Source organism: Musca vetustissima, unplaced genomic scaffold (genome assembly GCF_032173495.1).
Source record: "Musca vetustissima isolate MV318-11 ecotype Yass unplaced genomic scaffold, APGP_CSIRO_Mvet_v1 utg2975, whole genome shotgun sequence".
In the NCBI taxonomy this organism is placed as follows: Eukaryota; Metazoa; Arthropoda; class Insecta; order Diptera; family Muscidae; genus Musca; species Musca vetustissima.
Genome location: NW_026880042.1, coordinates 213,891 through 233,044, shown reverse-complemented (window position 1 = coordinate 233,044; position 19,154 = coordinate 213,891). Strand labels below are relative to the sequence as shown.

Below are 19,154 nucleotides of genomic sequence, written 5' to 3'. Positions count from 1 at the left end.
TTCAACGCATTTTCTCCCTCAAAGCTTCATTTTAGGTGGATTATGTCAATGGGGGAAAGATTCTACATCAAATTTCACTATAAGTCTCCACACAGAAAAATTTCTATTTATATATGCAATATCGGTTCCAAATTGAATATATAAATAAAATCTTACTTTTTGGGTATATTTTCCGAATATTTCTATTGGAGAGGTATTTTTTCCCTGAAAACTTCATTTTAGGTGAATTATGCTAATGGGGGAAATATTCTACGCTAAATTTTACTATAAGTCTCCACACAGTAGAACTCTGTAAATATAGAATTTATGTATAAAATATCGGTTTCAATGTAGATATATAAACAAAAACACATTTTTTGGAAATATACCCAGAATTTTTTATTTTGCAAGGCATTTTCTCCCTCAAAACTTGATTTTAGGCGGATTATGTCAATTACAGAAAAATTCTACATAAAATTTTACTATCAGTCTCCACACAGAAGAACTCTGTGGATTTTGTACTTATATGTGAAATATATGTTGAAAAATGGGTATATAAACAAAAACCAAATTTTCGGGTATATTTCCCGAATTTTTTATTGGAGAGGCATTTTCTCTCCCAAAACTTCATTTTAGGGCAATAATGACAATAAAAAAGATATTCTACACCAAATTTCATTATAAGTCTCCACACAGAAGAAGTCTGTAGATATAGCATTTATAATTAAAAAATCGGTTTCAAGTTGGGTATATAACAAAATATATTTTTTTCCACATTTTCTCAATATATTTTTAGGCATTTCCTCCATTTCAAATTTATATTAGGGTGGTGAAGTTAATGGAAAAAATATTCTACATAAAATTTCACTATAAGTCTCCACACAGAAGAAGTTTGTATCTATAGCATTTATATATGAAAAATCAGCTCCAAGTTGGATTTAAAGGAAAAAAGCATTATTGAGGTTATATCCGTACACCTTTTTGATTTAGTTGCATTTTCTTCTTCAAAACTCAACTTTTGAAGAATAGAATCAAGGGAAAAATATTCCTTATAAAATTTCACCACTAGTCTCCAAATAAAAGAAATCTCTAGTTATGCTATGTAGTAATTAAAAATCGGTAACAATATGGGATATATAAAGAAAATAATATTTATTACCATTTTAGTGTTGATTTTTTTGCTATCTCCGAAAAGACCCAAAATTAAACATAACGCTGCAGTTTAGGTCGATGATCCCAATGGAAGAAATGTTCCTCAAATTCCAAATTCCGAATAAAAGGAATCTCAAACTGTGTTGTGTAGTAATAAAAAATCGCCAACAATGCCGATATATAAAGAAAATAATATTTATAGAGAGTTTTGAATTTAATTTTTATGGTATCCCTAAAATAGGCCCAAATTACCCATTACCCTACATTTTAGATGCTGATATATAAATTTCACTATATGTCTCCGAACAAAGTAATTCTCTAGCTGAACTCTATTCACCAAAAAATCAGTTCTAAAATGTCTACAAAAGAAAACAAATTATTGAATTTTTGTGGGTCAATTTTTGGGCAAATCTCAAATTGGCCCAAAATTTCCCATAACACTACATTTTAGGCGGTTGATGTCAATGGAAAAAATGATCTCCATGGAATTTCACTATAGGTCTTCGAACAAAAGAATTCTCTATCTGAACTCTATTCCCCCCCAAAAAATCAGTAGAAATATGGCTACAAAAGAAAAAATATTTATTGAATTTTTGTGGGTTAATTTTTGAGTATTTCTCAAATTTGCCCAAAATTTTCCATAACACTACATTCTAGGCGGATGATATCAATGGAAAATATTCTCCATAAAATTTCACTATAGGCCTCCGAACAAAAGAAACCTCTAGCTGAACTCGATTCTACAAAAAATCAATTATAATATGGCTATAAAAAAATATTTATTGATTTTTTTGTAGGTTAATTTTTGGGTATATCTCAAATTTGGCCAAAATTTCCCAAAAACTTATAGTTTAGGAGGGTGACATCAATGGATGAAATATTCTCCATAAAATTTCACTATAGACCTCCAAACAAAAGAAATCGGTATATATAATATATATCCACAAAATATCGCTATATATACGATAATAATTATCGATATTTTTGTTAGCATTATTTTAAAGACCTGTTTCTATCTTTGTGGCATTTTTCCCTTAAGCTTACATGTTAAAAGGTTCGGTTCAAAGGAAAACTTGTTCTCCATAAAATTTCACTATAGGTCACCGACTTTAAGAAATCGGTATATATAGTCTATATCAGAAAAATATTGGTTTTAATTTTGCATAAAAAATTGTGATATTTTTTAATTAAATATTTATTTGATTTTCCAAAATTTGCTCAAATTACCCTTAAGAATTTTTTGTAGGGCATTGGTGTCAATGAAAAAAATGTTCCTCATCAAATTTCACTATGTCTTCGGGGCACAAAAAATCGGTGGTTGGTAATATATACACAAAATATTGACATATAAATATGATATTAATTATGACATTTTTGAATGAATTTTTTTGGACCTTTATCCATCTTTGGGCCATTGTTCCCTCAAGCCTACATTTTAGAAGGTTCGTGTCAGAGGAAATTTTATTCTTTCACTATAGGCCACCGAACACGAGAAATCGATATATATAGTCTATATCCGGAAAAAAATCGGAGAACATTTTGGCTGTAAAAAAAATTTAAATTTTTAATGAAATATTTGTGTGATTTTTGAAAATTGTGTCAAATTAGCCCTACGAATTTATTTTAGCGGATTAGTGCCAATGAAAAAAATGTTCCTCATTGAATTTTACTATAAGCCTCCGGACACAAGAAATCGGTATATTTAATATATAACCAAAAAATATTTATATATAAATATAATATTAATTATTAAATTTTTGTTTGTATTATGGTTTAGACCTTTTTCCATCTTTGGCCCATTTCTCCCTTAATGCTACATTTTAGAAGGTTTGAACTAAAAGGAAATTTGTTCTCTATAAAATTTCACTATAGGTCATCGACCAAAAGAATTCGGTATATATACTCTATATCTATTAAAAATCGGTATGAACTTTGACATAAAAAAGGTTTAATCGAATAGTTTTGGTATATTTTTTTCGTTTCTTAAAATTGGTTCAAATCCCACCCAAAACTTCATTTTAGTGATTTGTTACCAATGGAAAAAATATTCTACATCAAATTTTACTATAGGTTGCCGAACAAAAAAAAAATACTAGATATAATATATAAATATAAAAATGCCAAGCCTGTTTGGGTACATAGCCAAAAAAATTGTATTATTTTTTTACAATTATTTTTTGTACTCTTTTTTCAATTTTGATGGAAATCTCCCACCAATTTTCATTTTATAGAAAAACTGTCAATGGAAATTATATTCTACACAAAATTTCACCATAAGTCTCCGAACAATAAAAATCGATATTTGTAATATATATCCATAAAATATTGCTACCAAAATGGGGGCCTATAATTAATGTAAACATTCTGTTTTCACATTTCACTGCTTTCTCCCCATAAAAAATCCACCATAACACCATACTAAATAACTCCCCCGCTTAACAGAAAATTTGTAATTATTATGCCTACCTTGTAACTATTAAATAAAATTTTATTATTTAATATTTCTAAGCCTGAATCACGTTTTTAGCGATTACAACATATTTCACATAAGAAAATTTCCCACAGAGGGACGCACAAACTTTCTTTAGAAGTCAAAGCGAAAGTTTATGTCACCAAAATTTTTAAATGATACGTGATGTGGTGCCGCCTTTTCATTTCACCCTCGTTTGATATGAAAAAAATGTGTGTGTGTGTGCTCAAAACCCCACCAAAAAATAATCGAAGCGACGATCATCATCTTCAACATCATCATCATTGCCTTTGAAAATGAAAGTGAAATTAAAATAAAATTTGAATTTAAATAAATTACAAATGTTCAACATCGATCCACCTCCCGACGCCCTCCCCCTCCACACCTTTCCCCTCAACACATGTAAAGCAAACCAAAAACTAATTGTAAATGTCTTTGGACAAATAAATAATTTTTTTGTTTGGTCTTTCCAATGGTGGTGGTAGAGTGAGACAATACCCATTTATTTGTACGATCATGTCAAATTGATAAATATGTAGTATGGTGTTTGCTGCCGGCGGCGGAATCCACAAGATGTGCTGTTGTCTATATATATTTGTAATAGGCGTTATGGTTTGGTTTCCGTTTTATTTGGTTTTGAATTTGAGGTGTGTGCGGCTAAAGTTTATGCCTCTGCCATAATCAAATGTGAGTGTCATAGCCACTTGTTGGTTTTTTTTTGTATTTGTTCAAAACTGTTTTTTTGCATTATTCAAGTTTACACGTTTTGTGATTTTTTTTTTTCAAACCGTCATATTCAATTTTATTTATATAAGTTTTGGTTATTATTATTTTTTTTTTTTCTTTTTGTGCGGCCATCTTTTTTTGTCGTTTTCTGTGGCATTTTCCACAAATTATTGATGAGGGTCAGCGTAAGTCATTGAAATCTTAGCCGCTAAAAGAAAAAACAAGTATTTCCTCTCCCAAAAAGAAAAAAATTGAAAAAAACGTGACACAAAGCTTACCATATTTTATAAATATTAATTTTTATTTTTAGTATTTTTTTTCAATTTAAAAGAAACGAAATTAATGAGCGTGTCATGAAAATTTTGGAAAAATATTTAAATAATTTTTTTTAATGATTTCGTTTTTTATTAAATATTAATTTTAACGATTTCTTTTGTTCGGTGACTCATTTGGTGGAGATAAAAATTCCCCTTTACAGCGACCCCCTAAAATGCAGCTAAAATGAAAATTGGGCATTATTTTGAAAATGGACCAATTTAATCCCAAAAAAATTTAATTTTTAATTTATAGGAAATTGTTAGCGATATTTTATGGGTAAGGGTTACTTCTACCGATTTCTGTTGTTCGGTGACTCATAGTGGAATTTGGTACAGATAAAAATTCTCCTTTATAGTATCCCGCTAAAATTCACCTAAAATGAAAATTGGCCATCACTTTGAAAATAGACCAATTTGATCCAATAAAGATAATTTTTTTTAATTTATAGTAAATTGATAGCGTTATATTATGGATAAGGGTTACTTCTAGCGATTTCTTTTGTTCGGTGACTCATAGTGGAATTTGGTACAGATAAAAATTCTCCTTTACAGTATCCCGCTAAAATTCACCTAAAATGAAAATTGGCCATCATTTTGAAAATAGACCAATTTGATCCAATAAAGATAAATTTTTTTAATTTACAGTAAATTGATAGCGTTATATTATGGATAAGGGTTACTTCTACCGATTTCTATTGTTCGGTGACTCATAGTGGAATTTGGTGTAGAAAAAATCTTCCCTTTAGGGCGACCCTTTAAAATACAGCTATAATGAAAATTGGTTTTCATTTTGAAAATGGACCAATTTAATCCCAAAATATACACCCTTTTTAATTTAAAGGAAATTGTTAGCGATATTTTATGGGTAAGGGTTACTTCTACCGATTTCTGTTGTTCGGTGACTCATAGTGGAATTTGGTGTAGAAAAAATCTTCTCTCTAGAGCGACCCTCTAAAATGCAGCTATAATGAAAATTGGCCTTTATTTTGAAAATGGACCAATGGATCCCCACCTTTTTAATTCATAGCAAATTGATAGCAATATATTATGGGTAAGGATTACTTCTACCGATTTCTGTCGTTCGGTGGCTCATAGTGAAATTTAATGTAGAATATATTTTCCCTTGGCATCACCCCCCAAAAATGAGGTACTAAGCGGCAAATTGGCCTCAAATCTTAAATGTACGATTTTATACAAAATTAGCAAGATAAAGAATATTCTTTAATTTATTTGTAATATTGTGTCCATAATTTTATTGATAAATATTAAAATTACCGATTTCTTGTGTTCGGAGTCCTATAGTGAAATTTTGTGGAGAATATATTCTCCCTTTACACCACCCCCCTAAAATGAGGTACTGAGGGAAATTTTGACCTAACCTCATAAATATACGAAATTACCAAAAAATTTATATTCTTCAACTTATTGCCTACATTGTATCCATAATTATATTAGTATATATTGTATCTACAGAATTCTTGTGTTCGTAGACCTATAGTGAAATTTGGTGTAGAATATATTTCCCATTGTCACAACCACCCTAAAATGTAGAACAGAGGTAAAATTGGGCCTCAGTTCAAAATTACTCCATTTTTCGCAAAAAAAAATGATTTTTTCATTTTAATACCCAAATTGTTTATATAATTATATAGATACGTATTATATCTACCGACTTATTGTGTTCCTAAACCTATAGTGAAATTTTGTGGAGAATATATTTTCCCTTTACTACACCCCCCTAAAACGAGCAACAGGGGTCATATTTGGCCTCAGTTCAAAATTACTCAATTTTTTTTGGCAAAAAACCATATTTTTTACTTTAATACAAATTGTTGATATAATTATATAGATATGTATTATATCTACCGACTTATTGTGTTCGTAGACCTATAGTAACTTTTTGTGGAGGATATTTTTCCTTTACTCTGCCCCCCTAAAATGAAAAATTGAGGGACAATTTTCGCCTTTGTGGAAATTTGTACGAATATTCCTTAATGTACATATTTTTTACTTATTTCTTAAATTATTTGCAAATTTTCATAGGTAAATATTATAACTACCGATTTATTGTGGTCGGTGACCCATAGTGAAATTTAGTGGAGAATATTTTGTCCCTTTACAACAGCCACCTAATGTTAAGTTTTAGGGCAAAATTATTCACCAAATTAAAAAATGGTCATAAATACCCAAAACTGGTATATTTTTATATACCCACATTACAACCTGAATATTTTGTAATATATTATTCCTACCGATTTCTTTTGGTCGATGACTTATACTGAAATTTGATGTAGAATATTTTCCCCCTTTACATTGCCCCCCTTATATGAAGTTTTGGTGGAGAAATTTGTATTACTCAAAAATATACGAAGTTTAAAAAAAAATATTTATTTTGTATTTATGTCACAAATTGTTTGTATCAGATCGGGGATATATAATATTCCCACCGATTTCTTTTGTTAGGTGACTTATAGTGAAATTTGATGTAGAATATTTTTCTCATTGACATCACCCCTCTAACATGTGGTATTTAGGGAAATTTTGAACAGTTTTGAAAATACCTACAAAAAATGTATGGCTATTGTTTTACAAGACATGCCCAAATTTGTTTCTAATATTTCATGGGAATAAAGTATACCTACAGATTTCCCTCAGACGAGAACTCATAGTGAAATTTTCCGGAGAACATATTTTCCTTTGGCATCAAGCTTCTAAAATGTAGCAGAATGGTTAAAATGACCTGTAGATCGAAAATATCTAAAATAGGTTATATTCTACATTTATATTGTAATACGTCTATATTAGTACCGTTATTTCCAGGATATATAGTATATATACCGATTTCATTTACTCGGTGACCTATAGCGAAATTTTGTATAGAATATTTTTCTCTTTGATACCAATCCCCTAAAATGTGTCTATGAAAGGGAAATCTGCTAACAATTTGAAGGAAGTTAGCATTTTATTATTTTGTTATGACATCACCTTTATAAAAAATAGAGCTGAGAATCACATCAATTCTCACATTTAATCTAAGTTTATGTTATATCATAATTATTTCTCATAATTAATTTTTTATTAATTAAGACTGCTAATTATTTAAAAATTCTAATTAAACATTAAAACCAAATAACTTCAACATAACTTAGAATGCGGAACAAAGTTCCAAAGTGCCACACAAACAAAGCTTTAGAAAATCGCCAATTACAAACAAACAAACATAAAAATCACACACTAAATATTAAATAGCACTTGTTTCAGTACGAAAAAAACAACAACAAAATAAAATGTTAAAGCAAATAATTATAGAGGAATGAAAATGACAAGAAAATAAAACAAACGAAAAATACCATCAACTAAACTCGCACCAGCCACCAACAAGAAATGACACAGAAAAATGAAATAACAACAACTGGTTGTCACTTGAAACAGCGTGATCTAAAATACAAAAAAACATGGTGTTTCGAGCCATGAGCATTATGTGTTCCAAGATATATAATACTACTACCCCATACCACAGACATACATACATGCAATGGAGGAGAACTATCAGAACAGCAAATTATTAAAGGCACGTTAACTTTTAGTTGTCGTTAGAATGTTTTTTTTTTTCTATTCACCTAATGTTCAAACACCACGAACACTTATTTTAGGCACGCATAGGGGTTAGGCATGAGAATTTTTGCTGCCGAGCTTTGAGCAAGGTGTCGGAATATACAGTTGTGGGAAAAATGTACGTAGGGTGTCATAATAATTAAAGAAAATTAGATTTTTGTATTATTTCCGAATTAAGATCTACTAGAGCCACAATACTTCATTTTTGGAGGGTGGAGTCAAAGAGTGAAATAATCTACACTAAATTTCACTAAAGGGTTCAGAACAAAAGTAATCTCTAGCTCTGCAATATAGCCATAAAAAATCGGTAACAATTTGGATATATAAATAATTATTTTATTTTTAGAGGTAATTACGTACCTTTTCATATTTAGGCCAATATGGCCTATAATACCTTATTTTAGGTGCTTGATGCCGATGAAGGAAATATTCTTCATCAAATTTCCCTATTGGTCCCGGAACAAAATAAATCTCTAGCTATATAATATAACAATATAAAATCGCTGAAAATGTGGGTATACAAATTAATATTGTATTTTTATAGGTAATTACGAACCTTTTTCGATTTGGGCCAATATGGCCTATAATACGTAATTGTAGGTGGTCGATGTCAATGAAAGAAATATTTTTCATCAAATTTCACTATGGGCCCCGGAACAAAAGAAATCTATAGCTCTGCTATAACCAATATAAAATCGCTGAAAATTTGGGTAAATAAATTAATATTGTATTTTTATAGGTAATTACGAACCTTTTTCGATTTGGGCCTATATGTTCTATTATACCTAATTTTAGGAGGTTGATGTCAATGGCGGAAATATTCTTCATCAAATTTCACTAGATGTCACTGAGGAGCAGAAATCTCTAGCTCCACTATATATCAATAAAAAATCGCTACAAACTTCGATATGAAAACATTTATTAAAATGTTATACTAGATTTCGAGGCTTACCATAACTGGTCAAAATTACCCTCTACACTCCATCTAAGCGTGTTGTTGCCAATATGTTGAAAATGTTGAAAATATTCTACACAAAATTTCACTATGGGTCACCGAACATATGAAATCTATAGCTCTACTATATATTAATAAAAAATCGCTACAAACTTCGATATGTAAAAAAGAAATTGAATTGAAATTTTATACTAGATTTCCAGTTTTCCCATATCGGGCCAAAATCGTGCTGAATACTCTATCTTAGCGAGTTGTTGTCAATGGAGAAAATATTCTACACTAAATTTCACTATGGGTCACCGAACATAAGAAACCTCTAGCTATACTATATGCCAATAAAAAATCCGTAACAACTTGAATGAAGAGGCATTATTTTTTTATTATTTTTGGTTTCCTGAGATTAGGTCAATTTGTCCCCCAATTTTTAATTTTAGAGGTTCCGTGTCAATGAAAAAATTATTCTGCACTAAATTTCACTATGGGTTCCCTAACAACAGAAATATCTAGCTATATTATATACCAATAAAAAATGCATACAAATTCGTTCCCAAAATTCATTATTTATTATATTTTTTGTTTTCCTGAGATTAGGTCAATTTGTACCCAAATTTTTCATTTTACGGGTTCAGTGTCAACGGAAAAAATATTCTACATAAAATTTCACTATGGGTCACCGAACATAAGAAACCTCTAGCTATACTATATACCCATAAAAAAAATCCCTAACATAATGGATATATAAAGAAAATAGTATTTTTGATTTCTGATATAATAACTTTTTTGTTTCTTGAAGATAGGTCAATTTGTCCCCCAACACTTCAATTTAGGGGTTTGGTATCAATGTTGAAAATAATCTACATCGAATTTTACTATGGGTCGCCGAACAAAAGAAATGTCTAACTCTACTGAATATCTATTAAAATCGCTACCAAATTGCTTTGCACATTTGTTTTGAATTTTAATAGTGAATTTCATGGTTTCCTTAATTTGGACCACAATTGGCCATTATTCTGGATTTTAAGGGTCAGATATCAATGGGAAAAATATTCTACGTCAAATTTCACTATAAGTCACTGAAGAAACGAAATCTGTAAAACGAACATATAACCCTTAAATATTTTGAACAAATTTGGGTATTTTGTAATAAATAATAAAGTTGGGACAATTTGTAGTATGTGGGTCTATTTTTCCCACTATTTTCAATTTCAGAAAGTTGGTGTTAAAGGAAAAAATATTCTCCATCAAATTTCACTATAAGTCTCCACACACAAAAAATGTGTAGACCCCGTATATGTCCCTCAAATATTGATTAGAAAATATGTTCTTGGGTGCGTATGACTATTATTAATTATTGGGTTATTGTGGAAAATCAGCCATATCTCGGTAATGAACAGAGATATTTTTAAAATTATTGTTGTTATTGAAAGCCAACACAATAGAGAAGAAATTTTATTTTAAAATAATTTTTCTAAAGGTAAACTTTTATGAAAAGGGTGTTTGTTTTAAAGGAAATGTTGTAGAACTGAGTTGCAGCCTAAGTCTATGGAGTTTTTCTAAAGAATATCCTAATTAAATGATTTTTTTTTTTTTTTTTTTTTTTTTTGAAGAATACCATTACTGAATATAATTTTCTTTGAACAAAACTTGCTGAATTGGATAATTACTTTGCTGAATTGAGTATTTTTTCTCATTTTCGCTCCAATATTTATCTTCCACTGTAAACAACTATTAAATTGTTCTTTTGTCTATTTTGTTTTTATATTTCCCCTCAAGTCACCTTTAAACGTTGGTGATATTTTACTGACATATTAAGAAGTCAGAACAAAAACAAAAAAAAAAACATGACATATTTAAGTTTGTTTTTTTTTCTTCCACATTACAAATGATATTTATTATATTTACGAGCTTAGATTTGTTTCAACAATTACGGAGTTTTTGTTTGCTTCTGGCGATGTCTGTGACGTTTAGTTTTTTTTTTTTTGCTCCTCAGCCATATAGATAATTAGAATCAACAGACTAACTGACTGATATCTTCGACATGTAGTAAAAACTAAACGAACAGGTTGTTTGTTCTTTCTTCTTTGTTATTGCTTTTTTTGTATGGATACAATGGTATTGAGCTTTAATGCCTAGCTCTTAGATCAAGGTAAACATTTTATAAATGTAAATTATATGCCAAGTTAATTGAACATTAAACGCCACATAGTTTATTTTTCCCATTTTTTTCTGTTGTTGTTATTATTATTGGTGTTTTAATGGTTAAATTCTTACGTAAATAGTTTTGTGACACTTTCGCTTTTGTGTTGCTCTATTGTGGTTGGAGGGAACAACAGTTTGCCTGAGGTGTAACACCACCAACACCACCATTTATGGTGGTTCGTTGTTCTAAATTTTTTTTGTAGGAGAAGCAGAAAAAAACTGGATTTGAATTCTTGGAACATAGTTGGAAGTATTTTGAAGTAGTTGTTTGAAAGTTAAATTGTGTAATAGGAAAACAATGTTTTAGAATGGAATTTTGAATCAATTCTATGAATTTTATACAGGAAAAAACTTATTTAATAAATAGATTATTTATAGCTTTTTGATATATTTTCAGTGAATTGTCAATATTTGTAAAAATTTCCTAGCCATTTGCCAGTTTAAGGAATATTTAAAATACGTCCATGGGTGCGTATGATTGTTATTGATTGTTGGGTTATTGTGGAAAATTGGTCATAACTCTGCAATGAAGTAAGATATTTTTGAAATTATTTTTGTTAATTAAAGCCAACATATTAGAGAAAAAATCAAAATTTTTAGAAAGTGTTTTTTCTGTTTATAGTAATTTTAAAAAATTACGGGAAATAAAACATTTGCAGAAATTATTAAGAAAAAATGTCATAATTATGATGTCATACTTTATTTGATTTTTATTGTTAAATATTTTGGCTATAGTGATTTTTTATGTTCTATGCCCTATAGTGAAATTTGATGGAGAATATTTTTTGTCTTTACACCAACTCCATAAAGTGACCGTTTGAGGTCAAATGAGCCCCAATTTGAAGATCTTCAAAATAAACCCCTAATTTTAAAATGTTCCAGTTCATGCCGAAATTATACTTTTATATATCCTGTACATCGCATTCTTGTGTTCGTTGACCCACAATGAAATTCGATGAAGAACATTTTTTCCATTGACACCATACCTCTGCAATGACTTCGTGCGGGTTAAATGAGCTCAGATTAAAAAAAGTGTAATTTTCTCCTTAAAACAAATTTATAATTTATGCATCGAATTTTGTATTAAATTTTCATGAAAGGTATTATAGCTAGCGATTCCTTTCCTTCGGTGACTAATAGTAAAATTTTATGAAGAATATTTCTTACCTTTACACTTAGCCCCTAAAGTGACTTATTAGGGTCATGGGGCGTCATTTTTGAAAATCTTCCAAAAATTAAAATTATAAAAAAATCATGCGGATTTTTTACAGCTATATATTAAATATATTGGCTTCTTGTGTTCAGTGACCTATAGTAGAATTTTGTGTAGAACAAAGTTTTCATTGACATCACTCCCCTGCAATGACTTCTTAAGGGTCAGAATTAAAAAAAATTAAATATTCCCCTTAAAAATAATTTATAGTTTTTGTACCGAATTTTTTACTCGCTTTTTCTTGATAAGTATTATAGCTACCAATTTCTATTGTTCGGTGACCTATAGTGAAATTTTATGTAGAATATTTCTTACCTTGGCATCGACCACCTAAAATGTCTTATAGGGGCATATATGGTCCATTTTGAAAATCTTAAAAAAAAAAACTTAAAATAAAAATTATTTATTATTTTTATTAACAACGATATTTTATTGCTAAATATTATGTTTACCGATTTCTTGTGTTCCGTGACCTATAGTAGAATTTAGTGTAGAATCATTTTCTCCCTGACACCTACCCCCGAAATGCCGTATTGTCCAAAATTTGGCCCTTGGTATAAAAATGCATAACATTTTATCATTTTTTTACACATTAATACCTTCTTATATTTCTTGTAATTTGTGCTGATTTTTCTTGGTAAGGAGACATTCTAGCGATTTCTCTTGTTCGGTGACCCATAGTAGAATTTTATGTAGAATATTTCTTTCCTCTACACCAACCGCCTAATGTGACTTTTTGGGGTCACGTGGGGCCCAAGTTGAAAGTCTTCTAAATAAACCATTAAAATCAAAAGATTGCAAATAAATGCGGATATTTTACCGTTATATATTATATATACCGACTTCTTGTGTTCGGTGACCTATAGTAGAATTTTGTGTAGAACAAATTTCCCCTCTACACCAACTCCCTAAAGTGACTTATTGTGGTTATATGGGCCCCATGTTGAAAATGTACCAAATAAAACCTTAAAATCAAATTTATCCAAATTCAGGTCGATTTTATACTGTTCTTTGTTCCATATACCGATTTCTTGTGTTCGGTGATCCATAGTAGAATTTTGTGTAGTACATAATTTCCCTTTACAGCAACCCTCTAAAGGGACTTATTGGGGTCACGAGGGCCCCATGTTGAAAATCTACCAAATAAAACCTTAAAATTAATATTTTCCAAATGTGCACCGATATTTTATTGATATACATTATATATACCGATTTCTTGTGGTCGGTGACCTATAGTAGAATTTAGTGTTGAACAAAATTTCCCTTTACAGCAACCCTCTAAAGTGACTTATTGGGGTCACGAGGGCCCAATATTGAAAATCTACCAAAAGAAAACCTTAAAATAAAAATTAACCAAATTCATGTCTATTTTTTACCGTTACATATTAAATTTACCGATTTCTTATGTTCGGTGACCCATAGTAGAATTTAGTGTAGAACAAAATTTCCCCTCTACACCAATTTGTGGTTATATTTTGTTGAAAATGTCAAATAAAACCTTAAAATCAAATTTATCCAAATTCAGGATTTTATACTGTTCTTTGTTCCATATACCGATTTCTCTTGTTCGGTGACCTATAGTGAAATTTTGTGTAGATTTTTTCTAGCTTTAACAATAACCCTCTAGAGTGACTTTTTGGGGTCACATGGTATAAATTTCAAAAATCTCCAAAATAAAACCTTAAAATCAATATTTTCCAAATGTGCACCGATATTTTATTGATATACATTATATATACCAATTTCTCGTGTTCCGTGACCTATAGTAGAATTTAGTGTAGAACAAAATTTCCCTTTACAGCAACCCTCTAAAGTGACTTATTGGGGTCACGAGGGCCCAATAATGAAAATCTACCTAAAAAAACTTAAAATAAAAATTAACCAAATTCATGTCGATTTTTTACCGTTACCTATTAAATCTACCGATTTCTTGTGTTCAGTGACCTATAGTAGAATTTAGTGTAGAACAAAATTTCCCTTTACACCAACCATCTAAAGTGACTTATTAGGGTCACGAGGGCCAAATGTGGAAAATCTCCCAAAATAAAACCTTAAAATCAATGTTATCTTAATGTATACCGATATTTTATAGGTATAAATTATATATACCGATTTCTTGTGTTCGGTGACCTGTAGTAGAATTTTGTGTAGAATATTTTTTCCTCTACATCAACTCTCAACAGTGATTTATTTGAGTAATTTGGGGCCTAATTTGAAAACATTCACAATTAAACCTCCAGAATTAATAATATCCAAATTCGGAACGATATTTTACCGTTATCTATTACATATACCGATTTCATGTGTTCGGCGACCCATAGTAGAATTTTCTGTAGAACAAAATTTCCCTTTACTCCAACCCCCTAAAAAATAGCTGTCTCGGTCTAACTGGCCTTAGTATCAAACTCTATAAAATTATCTCATTGTTATCTTTATTCTCCCTCCATATGGTCTTGCAAGTAATTTTTATTTATTGCCATATTAAGTGCAAAAACTTGTTGAAATATTAATGTGACCATTTAAAACCAGTCTAGTTAAACAAATAACCTCCACCCCACCCCGCAACTCCATTATTAAAATAAACATAATTCTTGATTATGAAAAAAATTAAAGCATTTAATTGCTTTTGTATATGGGTCTGGGTAAACCATACACAACAATCTATTTATTTTTGTTAATATGCAACAACAATTTTGTTTTCTTAAAAACCAACAACAAAAATAATAAAATAGCAAAAAAAAATAACAAAACTCAACAATCCATACTTCCTTCCTTGCAATTAATAGCCAAACAAAATATGGTTGGTTAACAAAATACCCAAAACAAGGCCCTTTCAAAAAAGAGGTTTTTGTTCGGCCAGCACCCTCTCCAACTAATTGAACTGCCTGCTGCTGCCATCTAACTGTATGGTGTTGAGTTTTGCAAGTAGTTAATTGAACAGAAGAAATACCTTTTAGTTATGGTTTTGAAATTTGAGTAGCCTTAAACAAAATGCTGGCCAAAGATTTGTTTTTACTTCCTGCTGTTTTTTTTTTCAAAACCGTTTAACACAACAAATTAGAAGAAAAAAATCATCGAAATCGAACACACTTTTAACCTTGGAAATAAATTGAAATTACTTATATGGGGCCATGCTTTAAGAATCCATAACATTTTATTTGAAATTATGACAAATTATTTGTAGCACAGTACCATTATCTGCCCTGCTGTGCCATATAATTGAATTCCATAATAATTTTTTATTTTTTCTCTTTTTATTTGCAGGTATGTGCCACTGGTTTGCATCATTCCCCCCGACTTATTTTGGCGATTTATCTCATTTTGTCGAACAAATTATTTTGAAATTTGTTTGAAGCAACACCATTTTATCTAACTCGAAAAAGAACAAACCAACCACCCCCTCTTCTTATACCTCAAAAAACATTCCCAACAAATGTCGTTTATATAGATTTTTTGAAATGTCAAAATATCGTCGTTTTGGCATTCATCGACATTTGTTTTCTGTTGTGTTGTTGTTAAGGTTAGAATCAAACAAAGCCATGACAATCCAACATTTACCAGAAGCAGGGGGTTGGGGCTAATCATCGAACACCACCACAGCCACCATCAACTTCAACTGTGGTCTAAAGGTTTGATTAATAAATCATAAACTATTTATTGTTGTTATTTAATACTTGCATTTATCTATCTACCATTGTTGTTGTTATTATTTTTTTTTTAAATGTGAACATTATAAAAATTCTTTTGTTGTTGCTATTGTCTAAGTGCAATGAAGTCATTATAATATGGAGCGTTGCAAAAAGAAATACACTCAAAAAAATAATCAATAAAAATTCCGTTTTTTCTTAAGAAAAACTCAATTCAGCAAAGTTTTTCTTAAGAAAAATTCAATTCAGCTAAGTGTTTGTTAAGAAAAATTCAATTCAGCTAAGTTTTTCTTGAGATAAAGTCAATTCAGCTATATTTTTCTTGAGAAAAAGTCAATTCAGCTAAATTTTTCTTGAGAAAAATTTAATTCAGCAAAGTTTTTCTAATGAAAACCACAATTCAGCAAATTTTTTTGTAAAGAAAAATTTAATTCAGCTAAGTTTTTCCCACATAAAATACAATCTTAACCAAATTTTATTCTAAAAATCTCAATTCAGCTAAGTTTTTGTAAAAAAAACTAAATTCAGCTAAGTTGTACTAAAGTTCAGCAAAGTTTTTCCCTGAAATATACTAATTTAGCATAGTTTTTGTAAAGAAAATCTCATTTCAGCTACAGAAAATATCAATATAACCACAATTCTTACAGAAAAAGACAATTCAGCAAAGTTTTTTATATAAAATGCATAACAAAATTCATAAAAAAAATGAATTTTACTAAGTTTTTCAGTAGAAGTACTACAATTAGGTAACTTTTTCGTAAGTAAAACTAGGTTAAGTTATCTTTTGATTTAAAAAACCTTAGAAAAACTCAATTCAGCTAAATGTTTCAATCGAAGAACACAATTCAGCTATGGAAAATGCATTTCATCTAAATTTTTCGATCAGAAAACTTAATTCAGCTACACGTTTCGCTAGAAAAACTAAAATCAGCTATGAAAACCTCAATTCAGCTAACTTTTTAGGTTAGAAAACTTAATTGAGCTAAGTTTTTCTTTAAACAGCACAAAATTTAGTTAACTTTTTATTAGAAAAACGCAATTCAGCTATGAAAAACACAATTCAGCTATGTTTTCATAGCTTCAATTCAGCTAACTTTTTAGGACAGAAAACTTAATTCAGCTATGTTTTTCTTTAGAAAAACTCAATTCAATCGAAGAACACCATTCAGCTATGAAATACGCAATTCAGCTAACTTTTTTTCGCTCAGAAAAACTAATTCAGCTAAATTTTTCGTTAGAAAACCTCACTGGAAAAAATTAATTCAGCTAATTGTTTCATGGAAGAACACCATTCAGCTATGAAATACGCAATTCAGCTAATTTTTTCTGTCAGAAAACTTAATTCAACTACATTTTTCTTTAGAATAACTCAATTCAGCTAACTTTTCATTTTGAAAAACATAATTCAGCTATGAAAAAGTAATTTCAGCTAACTTTTTCGCTCAGAGAACTTAATTCAACTATGTTTTTTTGTTAGAAAAACTCAATTCAGCTATCTTTTTTTGTCCTGAAAACTTGATTCAACTACTTTTTTCTCAATTCAGCTACGGGTTTCATTGAAAAATCTCAATTCAGCAAACTTTATATTTTGGAAAACTTGATTCAGCTACGTTTTTCGTTAGAAAAACTCAATTCAGCTAACTTTTTCGGTCAGAAAAAATAATTCAGCTATGTTTTTCTTTAGAAAAACTGAATTCAGCTACGATTTTTTTCGAAAAACAATCAATTCAGCTAAGTTTTTCTTTAGGGATATTGAATACAGCTACCTTTTTTAGATTTTTTTTCGATCCCTCAATTTTTCCCAACCATTTATTATTTCTCCCATTACATTTACCTTATTCTTCAAGCTTCTTTCCAAGCAATTTGGCTTGGAGAGACTAAAAGGAGAATCATTTGATGACATACATCCGAGTATGTATGTACGTACATATTGTCTGCAATGATTGCTTGCCACATAATTACGATGACGACGATGATGATAACATAATTCCATTAATGTCTGTCTAATATCCCGCCAAACAATAGAAAACTAATTTTTATGGAGTATTGATGTCAAGTTTTGAAGAAGATGAGGATGATGATGATGACGAGGAGAATTGCATCTCTATCGCATTTCTTAAATGGAAAATCATTTTCTGTGTTCCGTTTCTATGGTTTTGAGAAAATACAAAATTTCCAAACAATTTTCCATGGTTTTCAATTACAAACAAAGTATGAAAAAGAAGAAGAAAAGCAATTTTTTTCTTCTCTTCACAATCAATGGCCAGTATTATGGAGTGGATGGTGCATGAATGGTCTGGTCTGCCATTTATAGGCTTTGCTTAGTCAGCTCCTTTTGTGAATGAGGTGGTGGGGAGATCTATACACCCATTCACTCTGTGCAGTTATTGTTGTTCAATGATGAATTATTGAAGAGGAGAGGGAGAAGGAGAGAGTGTGTGTGAGTGTTTTGCTAACTATGCTCTTGTCATACTTTGTTTCATGTTAACAGTGATTAGGAGAGAGTGTGAGTGAGAGCAAGAGGAGTGAGTGCTTGCAGACAATTATGTGGAACATGATTGCTTTGCTTTGTTTTGCTCGATGCATGCACATGAACGCCAGGCTGGAGTGTTTGCCCGACCCCCATCCTTAGGCCATAGACCCTAATGATTGTAAAATATGGCCATTAAGTAGTACTCCCTTTAAGCCACAACATTGTTGTTGTTGTTGTTTTAACCGACTTAGACAATTGGGAATGGGTTAATAGCTTTTCTTTTTGTTCTGCTTCTAAGTGGAATGGATGGGTGGATAGATGGATGGATGGATGGATTATTTTTGAAACGTTTAACTTTAGAATGACTTTTAGAAGTTGAAAAGTGAAACAAAAAATGAGAAAGTATTT

At 30.1% G+C, this 19,154-nt stretch overlaps 1 protein-coding gene across 1 annotated transcript in view; it reads left to right on the top strand.

Annotated features, from left to right (window-relative positions):
- LOC133325351 (disheveled-associated activator of morphogenesis 1) overlaps positions 1-19,154 on the top strand; it is a 90,578-nt gene that overhangs the window by 36,176 nt on the left and 35,248 nt on the right. The gene's annotated exons all lie outside the window — the stretch shown is intronic.